Genomic DNA, 22204 nt, shown 5'->3' with positions numbered 1-22204 from the left:
TTTTATGCACACCGTTAATACACAAACCCACTCTCTACAAACCCCATACATGGAAGGCCACACCCTTCCTGCATGTTCTGAGCATCAACAACCAAAGCCCTCCCACATACAACATACTTTTTCAACTCCCCAAGCCCCCCCCCCCCCCTCCCCAACACGTACAGTTTATTTTGTTCAACTTCCCATCACCCCACAACCACCCAATGGTTGCTCTTCCCCATCACTTTCTCTCCCACATTTTATTTTTGATCTCACCTAAGGCAGGCATATTTCTCTCTTTTTCTTTTGTGAGCTTCGCCGCCCAAGCCCTCCCTAGCCCAACGCCTTTCTCCTCAACCCCTGCCTCCCACCTCTATCATGTGCCCCTCCTACTAGCGAGCCGCTGCCAGCCCTTCTTGTTGCCAACCAGAAGTCCAACTGAGGCGGTGCAGCACCACTTTTAGCACGACTAAGCTAGGACTAACCACCACAGGAAGCCCCACTGTGCGTCACCATGAGAAACGGAGACCAATCGACACCCTCCAAGCCACAATCACCTAAAAGACACCTCTATTTTTCTACTACAAAGCAGAGCCTCCTACCAACCCACAGATGAGTAAGCCACCCTCAGTCCCTCGCAGCAAAACTGCAAGCCTGCACTATCCTCTATAAACTAAACCAAAGCACTTTGTTTTTAATACTTAGAACAAAGCACAAACCCCACTCTTAACAGTTTCACACCACACGACGCTGCCAACTGTTGAGTGCACCGAACGCCACCCACGTGAGACACAAAACCAAACAACCACCTATAAGGCCACCCAATGTACGCCACCGATGACCACCATTCAATTACACCGAGTATAACTGAGAAGCCATAAACAAACTGAGACCACCGTGGGCCTCCCTCCCATCCTCAGCCTACTCAAACTATGCCCAGCCCTTCCACGTCGTCTTCACTTGCACAGGAGTGCCTCCGGGCACCTACGCCACGCTCAAGCCGCCGCTCTCTCTCTTGGTAACATCTTTCTCCCTCACATCGTGATTCTCTCGCTCTTTCACTCTCCGTTTTCTCTCTCTCTCATCACTCTCCCTCTTGCCTTCTCTCAGTGCTCTGCCATTGATCTCACCACCGTCCTCCCCCGCCCAGTCCCTTGCTTCGCCGCACGTCTCCTTCCCTCTCGGTATGTCTCAGCCATATCACCCTTGCATGATTTCATAGTTTTCAAACAAAAACAATTATGTTGCCTTTCTGTAAGGCTTACCTTGAAGTAGGAGGTTTTCTAGAAATTAAAGTTTTGCCCTTTTAGTTGTAAAACAGGGTTTTAAAAGTGGGTTGTCTTTACATTGGGCCACCGGGGTTTGTTTTCTACTGGGCCCCTTTTTACTTTTGAGTGTGTTAGGTTAAATTATTTTGAAGTTAAATGTTTTTGGGTTGGGCTCGGGTTTCGAATTAGTTTTGGCCTGGTAATATTTTATTATAGCGACTTTTCATTATTTTAAGTGTGTTAGGCTTGATTTCTTAAATGGACTGGGTTTGGTGTTGAAATTAGATTAAGTATATTAAGTGGATATTGATGGATTAGGAAAATGATGACATTTTAGGGTTATGAGAATTTTAGGTTTTGAGGAATTAAAATAGGACGATTTTTAGCATTTCAAGTTTAAATATCAAGATACATGTTCGATTGAAAATTTACAAAAATTACGTGATTATTTTATAGGTGACAACTTATATTTTTTTGGCATTGTTGAGGAAAATTTCTGAAAAATTAAAAGGTCTAGGTAAGCGGGGTTCCTATACTAAACTTTGCATAAAAAGAAAATGAAGCGAGGTTAATTTTGAAAATATGCATTTTTGTTTTGAAAATAAATCTGAAAACAACCTCAAATATATGTTCTGCATATGCATGAAATTTGTATAAGAGGAAGTATTTTTTTTTTATCATGATTGGTATAGACATGAGCTAATTTTGTGCATTCTGTTTTTAAACTATGCAAAAAGAGCGAATATAAAATTTATGAAAATTTGTGCATGTGATGTGAGGATTTTCCGAATTGGTTTTTGAATATATGAAATGATTTGAATCTATTCAGTATACTATTTTGATATGATGTGTCATCTGAAAACTTTGACATGAATTTCTAATTCTGTATCTGAATATGATCTGGTTACAATGTTGCCTCTGTCCTGTCTCTATTAAGGCCCTGCCACAGGTATAATAGTGGTATACGGCCCCCCCACGGGTATAAAGGTGGTTTATAACCTTATCACGGGAGTTAAATATGGTATATGGCCCCACCATGGGTATAATAGCAGCATACGGCCCAGTCACGGGTATAATAGTGGTTTATAACCTTACCATGATGGTTAAACATGAAATACAGCCCCACCAAGGATATAATGGTGGTTTATAACCCTACCACGAGGGTTAAACATGGTATATATCTCTATGTGATACTTTGATATGATATGAAGATGATGTTTCAGATTTTGATATGCCAAAGGTTTTTTGAATTAGAAAGTTTTATGATAGTTTTGTTTTAATATTTTGATAACATGTTTTGATATGCATTTTGAAAGCAAATATTCTGAATTCTGTATTATGAAAGTAAATGTTTTATTCCACATTATAAACTTGGTAAATGCTCATGTTTACATATTAGTATATGTTCATTGATTACTGAGTTGTTGATAATTCACCCCTTATCTCCACAATACTTTTCAGATGTTTTGAATATGAAGCATGAGTGAGATGATTTTAAGCATAATGGATTAAGCCTAGAAGATTTATATAAGTATTGTGGAATTTTATTAAGTGATTTTATCGTGTTCTGATGACTTGGTATTTTGGGAGATTGATTATATTGTGGTAGTTGGTTTGAAGAAAAATTATGAAAAGCTAAGAAGTCTAGGTAAGTGGGGTTCTTATACTAGACTTTGCACACAAAGAAAATGAAACGAGATTGATTTTGAAAATATGCATGTTTGTTTTGAAAAGAAATCTGAAAACAACCTCAGATATGTGTTCTGCATATGCATGAAATCTGTATAAGAGAAAGTAATTTTTTATCATGACTGGTGTAGACATGAGCTAATTTTGTGCATTCTATTTCTGAACTATGTAAAAAGAGCGAATATGAAATTTATGAAAATTTGTGCATGTAATGCGAGGATTTTCCGAATGGATTTTTGAATATGTGAAATGATTTGAATCTATTCAGTACTCTATTTTGAAATGATGTGTCATCTAAAAACCTTGGCATGAATTTCTGATTCTATATCTGAATATGATCTGGTTCCGATGTTGCCTCTGTTTTGTCTCTGTGGCAACTGTCCAATATACCATGTGTCATTCCCTTATGGGCATCTTGGCTTCTTATCCTCAAAATTAATAAAACACTAAAAATTCTCTAAAATAATATTACTAAACCAATCAAGCTAAAAAAAAAAATCCCTTTCTTCAAAATCAATATTTCACTAGAATCTTCTAATAATTCTACTAAACCCAAAGTATACAACCCTATTACCAACTCAAATATCCAAAAATGTTCTTATTCTCAAATAGCTCAACTCCGAATTAATTGGGATTAAGGGTACTATGGTCAAGGCCTAAGGAGCTTTATAGGTGGGGTGTTACATTCCTGGTTCCCGAAACGTTTCCTTAACAAGGAGACGTCAAACACGATATATACCTCTTGGTATTCCACTGGTAATGCAACTCTATACAAAACTGAGTCTACCCTTTATATTATTTGATAAGGCCCAAAATATCTCGGGCCCAAGTTTCGTCTCTTTCTAAAATTTTTAACACCTTTCATGGCTGACACCTTAATATGCATCCAATCGCCTTTCTTGAAAGTTAAATCTCTTCTCCTTGTATCGATATAACTTTATTCTGACTTTGTGTTGTTGTCATTCTTTCTCGTATAACCTTGACTTGATCCTTCATGTTTTGAATTATCTCTGGCCCAATGATCTTACCTTCTCCAAAAATCCCAAATCCAAGGCGATCTACACTTCCTCGTGTATAAAGTTTTGTAGGGGGCCATTTGGATAGTCGCTTGGTAGCTATTGTTATAGGATTCGATGAGTGGGATATGGTTCTTCGAGTGCCTTTGAAGTCTAGCACATAGGCCCTTAACATATCTTCTAGTGTTTGCATGGTTTGCTCTGACGGACCATCCATCTATAGGTGATACACACTACTAAACCTTAGCTTGATACCCATCGTTGCTTGTAGGCTTTTACAGAAATGGGAAGTAAATCTTAGATCTCAATATGATACTATGGTGTGATACCCCATATGATAAGTAGGTGGTGAATGTGATCCCACATTGTTTGGGAAGGAGAAGAACTTGCTCTTTATAAGGTTCTAATGGGGCTCCAATTGTATCATTGACTAGTCATTTTAGAGTATAGGTCATGTGGTTTAGGTCTTCCATTGAGGTGTTACAAATGGTATCAGAGTCTATCCCAACCAGAAATGTGGGACTTGAACCTTGCCACCTACAACAAACAAACTTGACGAGGACGCTGGAAATTTAAGGGGGGAAGATTGTGATACCTCATATGATAAAGATAATGGTAGGTGGTGAATCTCACATTTCTTGGGAATGAGAAGTTCTTACTCTTTATAAGGTTCCAATGGGACACTAATTGTATCATTGACTAGTCATTTTCGAGTATAGGCCATATGGTTTGAGTCTTCTATTGGGGTGTTACATATGGTCTTAGGCACGCCGTGTAGCCTGACTACTTTTTTGATGTACAATCAAATTAGATTCCCTAAGATATCTTTGTTAGTAACTAGAAGAAAATGAGCATTCTTGGCCAATCTATCCTCAATCACCCATCATGCGTTCCTTCCGCTTGGAGTTGTTGGTAACCTGACTACGAAGTCCATAGTGATGTCATTCCATTTCCACTCTAGGATAGGTAAAGGTCGCAAATTCCAAGCAAGTCTCTAATGTTCTGCCATTACTTGTCTGCACCTGGAACATCTTTCGATGAAGAGGGTGATGTCCCACTTTATTCCTTCCCACCAAAAGTCTCTCTTCAAATCTCAATCTATCTTAGTCTACCCAAGTGTACCGAATAAAGCGATGAATGAGCCTCTACGAGTACTCTTTCTTTAACCTTTGAATGCATCGAGATCACCCTTCATTCTTAGATAGTAGGGTGTCATCCCCACTAAGAGTGAAATGCAATAGTCCCTTCCCTTTTTGACTCTTCGTCGAATGTCCAGTAATTTTGGGTCTTTTCTTTGGTGCTCTTTTAATCTATCGTAGTCTGTAGCCCTTATCTCCTACATTGTGGCAAGGACTTCATTAGGTTGTGAACTTTCCACTCTCATCCCATCAAGGTGGGAATCCATCTAGGAGGGTTCAACTACACTCTCCATCCGAGACTCCTGACTTAGAGCATCAGCGACCAAATTGGCTTTTCCCGGATGGTACTTAATCTCACAAAGATAGTCACTTATGATCTCCAACCATCTCCTTTGTCTCATATTGAAGTTCTTTTGGGCGAAAAGATGTCTCTAACTCTTAGAGTCCATGTATATCTCGCAGGCCTCCTTATAGAGAAAGTGTCACCAAATCTTTAAGGCAAAAACTACTACTGCTAATTCCAAATCATGGGTAAAGTAGTTCATCTCATGGTCCTTTAATTGTCGCGAGGCATAGGCTATTACCTTTCCTCCTTGCATCAAGACACACCCAAGTCCATACTTAGATGCATCACTAAACACCACAATTGGCTTGTGGGGCTCTGGCAATGCTAACGCAAGAGCCATAGTCAACCTTTTCTTCAATTCCTCAAAACTCAGTTTGCATTGATTGGTCAATACAAATATGGTGTTCTTCCTAGTCAACATCTTGAGTGGACTTGAAAGTTTATAAAATCTCTCAACAAATCTTCTATAATATCCAACAAGTCCCATGAAACTCCTAACTTCATGAACCGTCATGGGGCGTTGTCAACCTACAACAACTTCAATCTTAATTGGGTCTACCGCAACTCCTTTCCTTGGATATCACGTGTCTGAGAAACTTAATCTCCTCCAACTAGAACTCACACTAGTTTGGTAGACAACTAGTGTTCCCTTAGCTTACTTAGCACCAGCTTTAAGTGGTTCTTATGATCTTCCATATCCTTGGAGTCGACCAAAATGTCGTCAATGAATACCATCACAAAGATATCTAAGAATGGTTTGAACAATCTATTCATAATGTCTATGAACGCTATTGGGGCATTATCTAAACCAAACGACATCATCGTAAATTCAAAGTTCCATACCTCATCCTAAAGGCAGTTTTTGACACATCAATCTCCCTAATCCTCATCTGTGGATACCTATATATAAGATCAATCTTAGAAACTATTGATGCTCCATCTAATTAGTCAAACAAGTCATCTATCCTAAGCAAGGGATACTTCTTCTTTCTTTCACCTTATTCAGTTCCCGGTAGTCGATACACACCCAAGAATCCCATCCCTTTTTTTAACATATAACACTGGCACTCCCCAAGGCGACGAGCTGGGCCTAATGAGTCCTTTCGCCAACAATTCCTGTAATTGGGTCTTAATTCCTTTAACTCTATTGGTGCCATCCTAATGAGTGCCTTCTACTAACTCAATAGAGAATTCGACTTCTCGAGAAGGGAGTAATCCTGGAAGATCATCATCAAACACCTCTAGGAATTCCTCCACTATAGAAATTCCTAACACTTCCTTATGCTCCCTTGTTTTAAGTGTTATCAAAACTAAATAAGCTTATGCTCCCATGACCTATTCCGTTTTGGCTTGCAATGCCGAGATTATGCTAGGCCTCATTCTTAGTTTGCTACCTTTGAATACTATTTGCTCGTCTCCGAGCGGTTGAAAGCTCACAATCTACCTCTAACAATCAATGCTCGCGTAGTGCTAGAATAACTAATCCATTCATAGGATGCTGTCAAATCCGAGTAGATTAAACATTATCAAGTTTGTGCCCAACACCTTCTCTCCTATCTCTAGTGGACAACTTGACGCTACTTTAACATCTCGAAAGAAATTTGATATACGAATCTCTTTAGATCTTAGGAACGTCAAGAAATCTCGAAAAAATTCCACCAATCGAGTGATCAATTAGGTTTTAGTCTGTTAGCTTATCTAGAACCTGATCCATTATGGTGATAGAATTTCCTTTTTATTTAGTTACGACACTATAATTTTATGAAACAAATTGCACAATTAGACTCCTATGAATATTTAAGATTTTATGGTGCAATAAAATATTTTTAATTTATAAGGTCAATAGTAACCTTTTGGGAGAGCGCCACGCGGCGATTAGTTCAAACATCTGTCAAATCGCCATATAGGATGTCCAAATTCACTTAAAATCATTAGGAAACATTTTATTTGAGCACAAGATACAATCCTACTCATCCACTTAGAAAACCTAGGACATGCCAAGAGGAGGACAAAGTGTGAATCAAGCTTGTGATGCTTTCTTACACCAATCACTAATCCATCCAACCAAACAATATTTGGTCAACCAAAGGAGACTTTCAACCCTAATGAAACCCAAAAGAGTCTGAAACAAACCTAAACCCTAAATCCCCTTTAAGAAGCCAAAACCCTAAATGATTTCCAAACCCAAAACATCGCCGGTTGTGACTAAGTGTTTTCTCACTTGGTTAAGTCACTTCCACATGCAACCAACCACTCAATTACATACTCTTACACCTTCATCCACTCTCTTACACCTTGGTAATATTGAATTTGACCAAGAAAAATTAGATTTAAACCAAATCATAACTGAAACCCCAAATGAAACCCTAAAGAGATTCATTCGATTAGCCCCATTTTAATACCACCGAAAGTAGCTTGTTTCACCAAGATTCCTCCACAAGCTTCCACCACTTATAAGGCCATACCTTGGCTGCCATCCCACTTCATTTTCAGCAGCAAATAGTGTCTTATAGAAGGTCAAACAAGCAACACATCACTCACTCAAAACACCATTTAGCCAAGCAAAAATTTCCAACCCTTTGTTTCCCCACTTGCTCAAGCAACCCTTCACATCAAGTGTCAAGCCTTACACCCACTCCAAGTCAGCCAACATCCTATCCCCTTAAGCCCCATGCCACCCCCTCTCATCCTCCCTCACTTGTGAATTTTCTTCATCCATTCCAAGAGAGATAGAGAGAAAATCGAATGGCTTGTGTTCATGAGCTCCAACCTTTTGTAAGTTATTTTCCTTAGCGCAAATCTTGTACATTTTGTTAAGTAATGAGACTAGTTTACTTGGGAGTGTATTGGTTAATTTTTCTTGGAGTTTTGTTGGATGAAAATTAGTATTAATTGTGGAAAGGTTCATTGTTGATGGTCTTTGATGTTTGTGATGAACCTTGGGAGTTTTATGAAATTTTGATGAAATATTGGGAAGATCTTGATTTGATGAAGTGCTAACATGATCATATGCAAGTTATGATTTGGTTCAAAGCATGTTAGCATTTTCATAAAAGATGTTTTGCATGATTTTGAAGAGATACAAACCGATTGGTTCAAAACAGTTTTAGTTTGGTATAGGTTGTGATTTTAGCTATAGGATTTCGATTCAATGGCTTTGATGTTTACCCTGACTTAGCCAAGTCATCACCTATTATTTCTATTATTTTAGCCTTAGTCCAATTAGAATTTAGCCCAAGAATTGGTGAGATGAGAACTTAGGAAATAACAAGGGCCCTACCTTTGTCTAAAAAGGATAGGCGCCCAAGCCCACAGAAGGCCCATGGGACTAAGAAATTTTCAGCCACCACAAGGTCTAGGGTTTTGGAAAAACAAGATCACAAAGAGGGTTTCGTCTAGGGCAAAAACACACATGCCACATGCCAAATGGCATCAATGCACAAGCCTAGGATCCAAGAAGGTTCGAATCATGATAAGGAACACTTAGGGTTTCGGCCATAAGGACCTATGTGCCCATTGTCCATAGCAAGGGTTCATTGAACCAAGACCACAAAAAGGGATGGCAAGAGACATATAGGGTTTCGGTTAGGGCAAGAGCATGGGATTTTCTAGAAGAAGGAAATGATTGGAATTGGAAGGGATGCACTGGATGGAGCAAAACTCTAGTCCCTAGGTTTCGGCCACCACACCACCCACCCTCACACATGCCACTTGTCATTCACTTGAGAATCCTAGAAGAAAATTCATGCGGAAGAGGAAAAGATTGCTTTGGAAACATGCACCCCATGCCACCCAAGTCTAAAGGAGAGGAAATGTTGCCTAGGAAACCAACACACACGCCACCCAAGTATCTAGAGGAGAGGAAAGGTTGCCTAGGGAACCAACACACACAACACCCAAGTCTAAAGGAGAGGAAAGGTGTTGTGGGGAAAAGCAAGGGGCGGTAACACACACACACACTCACTAAGAGTATTGGTAGTGGCTTCTTTATCTTCATCTTCATCTTCATCTTTAAATTTAAAGAATGTCTTTAAATTCATCTACATTGGCTTATGCATCTCTAAATTTTTGCATAGTTATAAATAGTGCAATTTGAAGAAGTACTATTCATTCTTTAAACATTATTTTACTAATTTTTTTCTCTCCTACCCATTAAAATCAACTTTGTAGAATTTATATTAAGATGATTTTGATACATAAAATTTGTATTAAGTTGATAATACAAAGTGGATGTTAATTGTAAAATTATATGAAAAAATAATTTTAGGAAACAAATAAAAAATAAAAAAATAAAAAAATTTTATTATTATTTTGTTCAAAGATGCATAAACCAATGTGAGAGTTTTTTTTCATATGCAAAATCATTCTTCCTTCAAAAAAGATGATTTTGCATATGAAGATGCATAAACCACTACTAATACTCTAAGGTTCTAGAAGAATCCTTGTGGGGAAAAGCAAAGGATGGATGGCCAAAAAGGCACTAGCATACATCCCTAATGCCACTTGCCACAAGCAAGCATGCACAAGCGTAAGAAACCCTAGGTATAAGATTAGGGTTTTGTCAAAAGATCAATACACCCCAGAGGTTCAATGAACCTAGGCTACCTTGTGTCACATGCCCAATGGCACTTAGGAATTCGGTTTTCTTAATCAAATGAGCCACTTGTCACTCCAACAAAAGATTTCACTTGGACTTCCTAAGAAAGGAAGAGGAATAGTTTCGGCCAAGCCATATGACATATGGCATACAACCTTTGAGATTCCTTATGTCTTGGGAACGTGAGAACTTGAGAGTCTATATAAGGGGAAGACCAAGGGCCAACGCCCAAGAGAGGCACACCAAGGGGGCACTCTCTCCATTTGATTTTTGAATTCTCTCTCTATATCTCTCTCAACCACCCTAGGAAGAAGTTCATATTTTCACTTTCTCACCATTTCTCACCAACCATACACTGTGTACATATCCTTCAACTTCATCCAACCAATCTCACAAGTGAATAAGGAAGTTGTGAATCCACCCAAGAGGAAGGAATACGCAGGGTAAGAACTATTCACCCATCTTCATCCACACACACACAACCACTTTGAGTGAAGAGGGTGATGAAAGGGTTTGGATCCATGTATTCTTTGCACATGCACATATGGGAAAAAAGCTAGGGTTTCTCCTCAAGGGAAAGACCCACTAGCATTGTACACATGAGCATGAGATTTTGGAAGAGAAGAAAGGTCACGGCCACCCTCTTGAGTTTGAACTAGAATCCTTTTTCTCTATAGAGTTTCGGCCTTATGAGTGAAGTCCAAATGCATGAAGAACCCTTCTAGCCATGAAATCAATTTCATAAGCCATGAAGGAGTAAACCCTAGGCACGACACACTCACACATGCACCCACTCGGATTAGGATTTTGTGTGTCACTTCATCTAATATTATTTAATATATTTTCAGCTTGTTATTTGTTGACTCTTTGAATTTTCTATAAGTAGACTCTCAACCTACTTTGGATAATGTTTGTACATGCTGCGTGAATGTTGTATTTTATTTGCTATCGTATGCACTTGTTGATTAATAATAATCTCTTGCTATGCAATTGGATTTACATGATGATCTTGCTATGCTTACTTGTTTATGATGTTTTTGGATATGCTTAGAATTAGTGGTTCAAGTTGATTGGTTATAACATGGTTTTTATAAGTCTCAATGACTTGGCCATGTCTATATGTATATGCTCGGGTATAAGCATTGCTTTTCCATTTTGGTATGTGCTAAGTGTTTTGCCTATGTTGTAAACTGAGTATTCGAATGTTCTAATATTTTCAAGCCGTAACCTGATATGTTCAATGTTTAATTACATGACTGCATGACTCACGACATTTATATGTTCATATGGTCCATGAAAGGAAAAGTGTTACAAGTCTCATGTCACATGCATTTGGGTTGTATATTGTTTTCAAATAAAAGAATTTGTACATTTTTTATAACGATCCCAAATGCTAGGACGGTGGAAGGTCCTAGTGGAACTCATTTTTCTACTCTGAAGTGTTTAAATTGGAGTGGTAACCCTTGGATTGACAAAATATCGTCGACAGACCTTGAATGGATCCTTATGGAAAGGATACTGGAGCGGGGTAGCACCTAAAACTAATGGGTGCCTCACATGTGTTATATGCGGTGAAGGCAAAATTGTGAATTGCTACATAGTTAAGGATTATGATGTAGTCACCAAGGTCAAGTGGGTTGTGCAATGATGTGACAACTAGCGAGGAACCAACGGTGCATAGTGGAGCCGTGAGGTATCCAACTACATGTTTCAAGAAGTGAACAAGGAAATGAGTTAAAGATATGTTACACGTATATTGTTCAATGTGCAAAGATGAAAAATATGTTTATTTAAAAGTTAAGTTGCATAAGCTAAGTTTTGTGTCAAAGTACATGTCCATGCATTCACATCATGGTTTGTCTTTATATGCCTATGTTACCTGTTATATGTTGTTTGTTTACTTACTGGGATTTCTTAAAATCTCACCATGGTAGTTTCCACTACCATTCCCAACCCGAAAGGGTAAAAGTTGTCATAGGCACTCAAGACCCTAAGCAGGATGAATGAGATTAATGACCTAGTTGAGGACGACTACACGGTTGAGGCCCGCTACAATTTCATTATTGTTTGCTTAAGGACTACTTCCCAATACCTTAAGGACGTCCAAGATATGGTGAATAAGGACCTTGACTCACCAAGATCGCTTGAGCATGAGGACACACTCTCCTTAAGAGATTGTATGGATTTTGTAACGAGCTATCTAAGACAAGCATGGGAGTACTCCATAGAAGCCCAAAGTGTTGCTCAGAGTTTACGAATTCAGCAGTCCGAACCGCCTCAAAGGAGAGGAGTCTTTTTATGTATCTCAAGTAGAGGGACGCTTGGATTTTTACAGTTCACAATGTAAAACGTTATCTATTTTGTAGTAACTTGAACAAATGAAATCTTTTGGGATAATTAGTTTATGGTACCATGATATTTTACAAGTTGCTCTAAAATTTTACTTAGACTTACATGAATTTTCCATTGCAACTTATTGCATATTGATAGAATATAATAGATGCACTGCATCTTAACTGTTATGCACGGGGGTATGTAGCCTTGTGTTATATGTCCCGACGCTTCAGTTGCCATCCAATCCCAAGCAGGGGCTGGGGGCGTCACAGCCAGCTATGTGATGCGGTAACTAGCAGGGAGCCTGCGGTATGTAAGGGAGCCGTGAGGTATCCGCCCAAATTGTTATTTGATTAAATGGCTATAAGTGATTAATATGATTTGGAAACGGTGCTTTTACATGACTATTTTTGCTACTTTGTTACATGAATACATGGTCAATGATTTTGAAATGAATACAAGAACGAAAGAAGTTTTTGGTCAAGTTCATGTATTCTTAGGTTTGCCTCTTCATGCTTAGGTTATATTCTTGTATGTTATTTGTTCAACTTACTAAGATTTCTCGAAATCTCAGTGAGGTAGTTTCCACTACCATTCCTCCCCAAGATGGTAGAAGTTGAGACAGGTTTAGGAGATAACAATGGGAAAACGCAAGCTACAGGATCCCCCATGAATTAAGGAGGCCCCTACGAGCCTTGAGCACTCTTTGGAGCCAACAGTAGAGGAAAGACTAGAGGCAACCGATAAGTTCATTAGTAAAGTGCTAAAACTTTTTGAGGGCTTGTAAAAGATCATAGCCAAAGACAAGCCCAAATAGGATTTTTTGGGGGTTCTGTATAAACAGTGTTTTGAGATTTGTTGTGAACTAAGTACTAAGGGTTGTGGTTTAATACCCTCATTTTGTATCAGAAGCCTTGAACAAGTACTTTGGGATTTTTAGGAGTTACTTTATTTGGTACCATACTTTAATGGCTTTATCTTTACTTAGAATTGAACCTTCTTTGCTAGGATTATTGCATACTGCTAGTAATATGTTAGGTGCATCAGATGTTAACTAACGAGGGATGTGTAGCCTTGAGTTACATGTCCCAACGCTCCAATTTCTGTCCAATCTCAAGCGGAGTCTAGGGGCGTCACATTGAGGCTATGATTTATGGATCTAAAATGAAGTTTTGAGAACTTATGGTTTAGATCTTTGTTGAAATGATGATGAAGAGTTTGTTTTAAACTCAATCTAGAGGCTCTTGAGTTTGATCCTTTGTTTTGATGAAGTTTTTGCTATGACATACTAGATTTGATGCTTTGATCAAGTTAGAACTTGAATGTGAGATATATAATTATGTTATTGCAAATTTGTTGCATAAAAATCAAGGATCTAGTCATTTTATTTTAAGTCCAAAAGCATGCATGCTCGGTTTCTAAGTTTTCATGCACATCGATTTTTCTTTGTTGTGTTTTGTGATTTTCAGTTGAGTCAAGCATGCTAGTGCTTAGGTTTGATTGATGAATATGTTATGAGAGTTATTTATGGACTTTTGGACTCCTTGGAGTTGATATGAAAGTGTTAGACCAAGAACATCAAGTATTGGTTTTATTTGACCTAACATTGATGTTTTGACATTTTCTTTGATGTAGTGAGTCCAAGTTCTTATGGAATGTGTGATTTAGTGTTTTAACATGATTTTAGAAATATGGATGTGATTTTTAGAGTTGTCGTTTTCAGTTTAAACATGTTAGAGTGTTAAATGGTCAACTAGCAACAAAACCCTAGATTTTAGCCTATACATGAATTGGCCAAGATGTGTTTCGCATAGTCAAGACTAGTTTTAAAAAAATTCAGAGTTCTTATTTAGATTTAGGATGAAATATAGATGAGCAATATAAATTTTAGTAAGTTTTGGAATCCGTTTGTAAAATCCTTATTTTTCGAAGCAAATTTGTGATTTTCCAAACTTGAGTAACATTGTAAATTTGGCTCTAAGTTAGTAAATAATGCAATTAGGAAGATTAAGTAAGATATTCTAACTCTAGAATGTACCTCATTTCAGCTTACACTCTATTACTCTTCACTTACATTACACTACATTTCTGTAAGTTAGGTTCTAACTTATTCTTGGTATTTTTACGTATGTGTGGTGGTAAGAGCTTTATATTCACTATGCTTATTATAATTGTTTATAATATGCCATGTCATGTCACTTATAATTGTACATGATTATCTGTTACATGCTATGAATGTCACACCATCATTTCTGTTACATGATTATTTGTTATATGCATGAATGCCACGCCATCACCTCTATTACGTGATTATCTATTACATGCCATGAATATCACGTCATTACTTCTGTTACATTATTATCTATTACATGCCATGAATGCCACATCATCACTTCTATTACATGATTATCTATTACATGCCATGAATGTCATGTTGTAAGCATTGAGTATGTCATGAAATACTTCTATTTATGATTCTTGTATAAATGTCACATTCATATTATAAATGTCATTTTGAGCATGAAACATCATATGATACATCATTGAGCATTTGATTATTTGTTTACATGACATGTGAAATTCTCACCATTTTAGCATATTGTATATAAATGTCATTTTCGCATGAAGCTCACTACATTTGCACATGTCATGAAATACATTTTGTTCAAGCATTGCATGACAATAATTTTTGTCACGACCCCAAAAGTTAGGATGAGGAATTATCCTAGTGGAGCTCCTTTGTCCACTCTAGAGTGTTTAAGAATGGAGTAGTAACTCCTGGGTTGACGAAAAATAGTCAACAGGCTTCTAATGCTGGTGGATGTATATGTTATGATGTTATGATGATGTTATATTATATTACCAATGCATTGAGAACGATATCTGTAGACAAAGACGTAGTGTCAGAATGAGTTGTGCTACGGTCACCGGCAGGTGCTCACGGTGCATATGGAAAACCGTGTTGCTACCATATGTATGTTAATGGTGGCTTTAATAACGATGAAATGTTATGATTTTTGAAAGCAATGAAGTATGAAATGTTCTCTTTCTAAATGTCATGTTTTTTAAATGAGAAAGTGAAAATGTTCTATGAAAGAGAAAGTGCATCAAAGTTTTTTTAAAAATGTTGAGGAACCTGGATGGGAGACAAATACGATTTTTTTTTTTTTTTTGCATATCATTGCATGCATCTCATGTTTATCATTAATCATACATATCTTATCTTTGTACAAGTTGAATGTTTAACTTACTGAGATTTCAAGTAAATCTCATCCTTATAGACCCACTATCATTCCCTCCAGAATGATAGAAGTTGTATCAGGACTAGTAAAGGAAGAACAAGAAGGACCGCTGGATACAGATGGTTGAAGAGGAGCTGGACCATGAGCAAAGACTAAATATAATTTTAACCCTCATAAGCATTGTTTCTTCATAGAGCGTATGAAATAGTTGATCTAACCATAGAAATTGGATTAAGTATTTTGTATTAAGGAAATTATCTCCTTAAGTTTGAACTTATGAAGGATATTAATGCTATTGGGATGTTTTAGTTCATTATGGCATGAGTTATGACTAATCACTCTTATTCCGCTGCAATTATTGCATACTACTAGTTGCATTCTAGGATGCATTGCATATTAACTGTCATGAACGGAGGTATGTAACCCTGTGTTGCATGTCTCGATGCTCCAAGTCTCTGTTACATCTCAAGCGGGGGTTTGAGGGCGTCACACTAAGGCACATCCCACTATGGAGATTAGGGTTTCGGTTTCAAGAAAGGCTTCACACCTGCCCAAGCGTTCCAACTACTTTTTTTCCAAGTGTCACTCATGCAAGGGGCTTTCTAGAAGATGGCTATGATTGGAATTGGAAGAGATGCATGGGATAAAGCAACACCCTAGTCCCTAGGTTTCAACCACCACACTCCACTTTTCATTCAGTTGGAAATCCTAGAAGAAGGTTCATGGGGAAGAGGAAAGGTTGCCTAAGAAACATGCACCACATGCCACCCTAAGTGTCTAGAGGAGAGGAAAGGTTGCCTAGGAAACATGCACCACACGCCACCCAAGTGTCTAGAGGAGAGGAAAGGTCTTGTTGGAAAAAGAAAGGGGCGACAACACACATACACACACTCACCGAGGTTCTAGAAGAATCCTTGTGGGGAAGAGCAAGGGATGGACGGCAAAAAAGCACTAGCACACACATCCCTACACGCCACTTGCCATTTGGCAACCATGCACACGCCCATCAACTCTTTCCACAACAGTGGGTGTACGAAAGAACAAAATGTCCAGTATGCTGAACACTTGGAAGAAATAACAACTCTCACTTGGAAGCAGTTTAAGAAGGAATTTGATAGTCATTTCTTTTTAGAAACAACGAAGTAGTAGAAGGCATTAGAATTCATGAATTTGACACAAGGCAATCTGACGGTGGAACAGTATGCGGTCCGATTTATGGAGCTGGGAAGATTCGCCCCTCATTTAATCGATATAGAGAAGATGCAGGCTAGGAAGTTTCAAAACGGGTTACAACCACCAATTTGGAATCAAGTTACATGCCTGCAAATTGAGAACTTCCAAGGGTTGGTCAATGTTGCTTTGATAGCAGAAGCGGAGCAACAAAGTTTGATCTTTCAAGTCCACACAGACCGAAAAAGGGGAATGCCTTACTCTCTTGGGAGGAACATGGAAAAGCGAAAGGTCCCTGCCACCATGGGTAAAGGAAAATGTATAATGGTCGGGAACACGATACCCATCACACCACCACCATGGCGAAGATGCGAACAAAGGCATAGTGGTGAATGTTGATTAATCACCAGAGCATGCTTTAAATGTGGTCAGACTAGCCACTTGATTCTAGATTGTCCACGCAACACGCTTGGAGGAGCAGCAACACTAGGTGGCAGAGTAAAGACCCCCGTGAAGGCTGCTAAGGTTTATGCCATCACACGATTCACACCTGGAGAGGTAGACGAGGCAATTGATGCCGGAGTAATCACCAGTAATATTTTTCAACCCTACCTAACTAGTAACTAGTGTTTGTTTGAGAATCCTTCAATAACCCTAGTTACCTTATTAGGTAAGGTTAAGTTGATGCAACACACGACTTGTGCTCTGTTTGATTCTGGAGTATCATAATCTTTTGTGTCTTTTGGTTGTGTGCAAAGATGTGAATTGAATGCAGAACCTCTGTCTCGAAAGGTTCTAGTAGCTATTCCGAAGGGGAAGATAGTTGGGTGCATGAGAGTAGTTAAGGATTGTCCATTGGAGGTCGTAGGTTTAACTTTGACTGTGAACCTAATCATTTTCCATCTAATGGAATTCAACTTAATCCTAGAGATGGATTGGCTATCAAGGCATTTTGCCAAGATAGGCTACAAAAGGAAGGGGGTGGTATTTGATTTGTCCACCAAAGACAGAATTTGTTACATGGGAGAGGCAATTAAGTTAATTCCATTGGTAGTAACAGCTGGACAAGTTAAGATGAGTTGGATGGGAGGAGCTGCCACTTATCTTGTAGTTATGACTAGTAAGACTGAGGAGCCAAAAGGAGTCTAGGGAATTCCAGTGATAGAAGATTTCCCTAAAGTTTTTGCCGACGATTTGCTTGGATTACCCTTGGATCGAGAAACAGAGTAATTGAACTAGAGCCATCAATAGACCCAATGCACAAGGCACCTTACCGAATGGCTCTGGCAGAATTGAAGGAATTAAAGGTTCAAATTGAGGAACTCCTGGAGAATGGTTTTATTCGCCCTAGCTCATCTTCTTGGGGAGCACCAGTCATATTCATGAAAAAGAAGGACGAGACCCTGAGAATGTGCATCAATTATCGGGAATTGAACAAAGTAACTATCAAGAACAAATATCCCTTGCCATAGATTGATGATCTATTAGACCAATTACAAGGAGCTTTAGTATTTTCTAAGATAGATACGCGATTAGGATATCACCAGCTTAAGATCAAGGATCAGGATATACGTAAGACTTCCTTTCGGATGCATTATGGACATTTCTAGATCCTACTAATGCCTTTCCAACTAACTAATGCCCTGAAGGTGTTTATGGATTTAATGAATCAAATCTTTAGACAGTACTTGGACAGTTTTGTGGTAGTATTCATAGATGATATATTGATATATTCCCAAAGTGACGAAGAACATAGGGAACATTTGAGGTTAGTATTGGAAACTTTGCAAGAACACCAGCTTTCTACCAAACTTAGTATGTGTGAGTTCTGGATTCGAGAGGTGAAGTTTTTAAGACATGTCATTTCTAGAAAAGGAGTAGCTGTAGACACTGCCAAGATAGAAGGCGTAACGGAACAAACGCCAACCAGTGCCCATGAAATACGTAGTTTCCTTGGTTTGGCAGGATACTACTAGAGGTTTGTGGAAGGATTTTCTAAACTCTTTGGTCCATTAATAGCATTGACGAATAAGAGTGCAAAATATATTTAGAGTGAGGAGTATGAGAAGAGTTTCCAAGAGCTAAAGAAAAGGGTAACCACAACACTAGTATTGGCTTTATCTAAACCGCATAAGTCTTATGTGGTTTATAGTGATGCCTCTAAGATGGTTTTAGGATGTGTATTGATGCAAGAAAGTTGAGTCGTCGCTTATACTTCGTGACAACTCAAAGATCATGAGTGGAATTATCCTACCCACAACTTAGAATTAGTTGTAGTAGTCTTTGCATTGAAAATTTGGAGACATTACTTGTATAGAGAAAAATGCAAAGTATTTATAGATCATAAGAGTCTCAAGTATTTGCTTAGTCAGAAGAATTTGAACATGAGGCAAAGAAGATGGGTCGACAAGATTAGCGATTATTAGTGCGAGATAAAGTATCATCCCAGGAAGGCTAATGTGGTAGTAGATGCCTTTAGTTGAAGGCTCAAACCGACTTGCCATCTCTATTGGAAGGAATGAGGAACTTGTTGATCGGGAACCCGCCAAGAGATGCCATATTAGCAGCAGTACAAGATATCATATCATTAACTAAAGAAGAGATCTTAGAAGGGCAGTGAAAGGATCATAAACTTGAGAAACTTTGACAAATGATTGCGAAATCTGAAGAACTGCAGCATTTTACTATCAGAAAGAAAGGAATGATGTGTTATAAGGAGAGGAAGGTAATTTCTGCAATCCCGGAATTGAAGGAAAAGATTTTGCAGGAAGCTCATGGTATCCCTTACACAGCTCATCCTGATAGCACTAAGATGTATCAGAATCTGAACGATCAATTTTGGTGGGAAGGAATCAAGAAGAATGTAGCAGAATTTGTAGCAAAATACTCTGTTTGCCAATTGGTGAAGGCTGAACATCAAAGGCCAGCTAGAGAATTGTAGCCATTGTCGATCCCAGAATGGAAATGGGAAGATGTGTCCATGGACTTTGTGATAGGTCTACCAAGGACATCATCAGGAAAGAACTCGATTTGGGTTGTAGTCGACAGGCTGACAAAGAGCGCACATTTTCTGCCCATAACTAATACAGACTCTATGGATAAGCTTTCTTGAATTTATGTTGAAGAGATAATTCAATTACACGGAGTACCCAAGTCCATAATGACAGACAGAGATACACAATTCACTTCACATTTCTAGCAGAGTTTGCAAAAGTTGCTAGGCACTAGTTTAAGGTTTAGTAGCGCATATCATCTGCAGACAGATGGACAAACTGAACGTACAATCCAAACATTGGAGGATATGTTGCGAGCATGTGTGTTGGAACTAAGTAGTGATTGGTAAAGTCACTTGCCTTTGATAGAACTTACTTACAACAATAGTTTTCAGGCCACGATACAAATGGCGCCTTATGAGGCACTGTACGGGAGAAAGTGTAGGTCCCTGTTGTATTGGGACGAAATCAGAGAAAAGAAGATATTAAGGCCCGAATACTTGCAAGAAGTTTGGAAGCAAGTTGCATTAATTAGAGAAAGGATGAAAATGGCCCAAAATCGACAAAAAAGTTATGCCGATAATTGACGAGAAAATCTAGAGTTTTCCGTAAGAGATTGGGTATATGTTAAGATTTCACCAATGAAGGGAGTTGTATGGTTTGGCAAAATTGAGTTCCCGGCATGTAGGATGAGACGAAGTCGTAGAAAGAATTGGTTTTGTGGCATACCAATTGGATTTACCAACTGAAATGCAAGGAGTGCATTATGTGTTTCATGTATCATCTCTAAAGAAAAGCTTTGGAGGAAAATGACCAGTAGTGGTGGAGCCCGGCAGTATCTGACTTTAGCCTAACCTATCATACGAAGAATGACCTGTACAGATTGTGGATAGTAAGGAGCAAGAATTAAGGAGTCGAAAGATATCACTAGTAAAAGTGCTTTGGAATAATCAAGAATTTCATGAAGCAACCTGGGAAAGAGAAGATTCAATGCGAACTAAATACACTCATTTGTTTGTATCTTAGACGTTTGATAAGAATTTTTGTCTGACTGATTGTATTTTGGCATGATTGGATATAATTTCTTGTCTTTTTTCTGATCTCTTCGTTGTTAGTAACATTGTATGCACCTACCATACCTTTTAAACAGGGCATGGCACAATTCAGAAAAACCACATGTATGTTTGTATCATCAGTTAGCTCAGATTGGAGAAAGACGAGAAAGTAGTCGCAGAAACCAGCGTGAGAGAAGAGACTGTATGATGGTTGCTCACAGGCAACAGATGAAAAAGTTTGAGCATCATCGCACTTATGTGAGGGATGCGGATGGTTTCGGTTGCACAAAGGGCTTCACTTCTCCCCAAGGGTTGCAACTAGCTTTTTGCTAAGTGTCACTCATGCAAGAGACTTTCTAAAAGATGGCTATGATTGGAATTGGAAGAGACGCATGGGATAAAGCAACACCTTAGTCCCTTGGTTTCGGCCACCACACCACTCTCCCTCACACACGCCACATGTCATTCACTTGGGAGTCCTAGAAGAAGGTTCATAGGGAAAAGGTTGCTAAGAAACATGCATCACATGCCACCCCAAGTGTCTAGAGGAGAGGAAAGGTTATCTAGGAAACATGCACCACACACCACCCAAGTGTCTAGAGAATAGGAAAGGTCTTGTGGGAAAAAGCAAAGGGCGACAACACACATACACACACTCACTGAGGTTCTAGAAAAATCCTTGTGGGGAAGAGCAAGGGATGGGCGGCAAAAAGGCAATGGCACACACATCCCTACACACCACTTGCCACTTGGCAAGCATGCACATGCCTAAGAAGCCCTAAGTCAAAATTAGGATTTTCTCAAATGATCGACACGCCCTAGAGGTTCAATGAACCTAGACCACTTTGTGTCACATGCCTAAGGACACCTAGGGAATTCGGTTTTCTTAAACTAGAATGTGAGCCACTTGTCACTCAAACAATAGAAGTCACTTGGACTTCCCGAGAGAGGAAGGGGAAGGGTTTCAGCCAAAGCCATATGACACATGGCATACATGCATCCAACCTTTGAGATTCCTTATGTCTTGGGAGTGTGTGAGCTTGAGGGTCTATATAATGGGTAGCCCAGGGGTTGGTGCCCAAAGGAGACACACCAATGGGACACCCTGCCCATTTGATTTTCGGATTCTCTCTCTTTCTCTCTCACCCTAAGAAACTCAGACCTTCACTTTCTCACCATTTCTCACCAACCAAACACTGTGTATGTATCATCTACCTTCATCCAACCAACCCCATGAGTGAAGAAAGAAGTCGTGAATCCACCCAAGGAGATGAAGCATGCATGGTAAGAATCACTCGACCATTTTATCCACACACACACGCACAGCCACTTAGAGTGAAAAGGCTGATGAAAGGGTTCGGATCCATGTGTTCAAT

General features: G+C 38.8%; 1 long non-coding RNA gene across 1 annotated transcript; it reads right to left on the bottom strand.

Annotated features, from left to right (window-relative positions):
- Window positions 1–4354: 4354 nt before the first annotated feature.
- On the bottom strand, window positions 4355–21747 carry LOC121239624. The gene is made up of 3 exons (XR_005935328.1): window positions 21736–21747; window positions 8879–8882; window positions 4355–4712 (listed from the first exon to the last, which is right to left on the bottom strand). It is a non-coding gene; the product is annotated as an uncharacterized LOC121239624 (long non-coding RNA).
- Window positions 21748–22204: the final 457 nt, after the last annotated feature.

The sequence above is a fragment of the Juglans microcarpa x Juglans regia genome, chromosome 1D, assembly GCF_004785595.1.
Source record: "Juglans microcarpa x Juglans regia isolate MS1-56 chromosome 1D, Jm3101_v1.0, whole genome shotgun sequence".
Lineage (NCBI taxonomy): Eukaryota > Viridiplantae > Streptophyta > Magnoliopsida > Fagales > Juglandaceae > Juglans > Juglans microcarpa x Juglans regia.
This window is presented reverse-complemented; position numbering and strand designations above follow the sequence as displayed.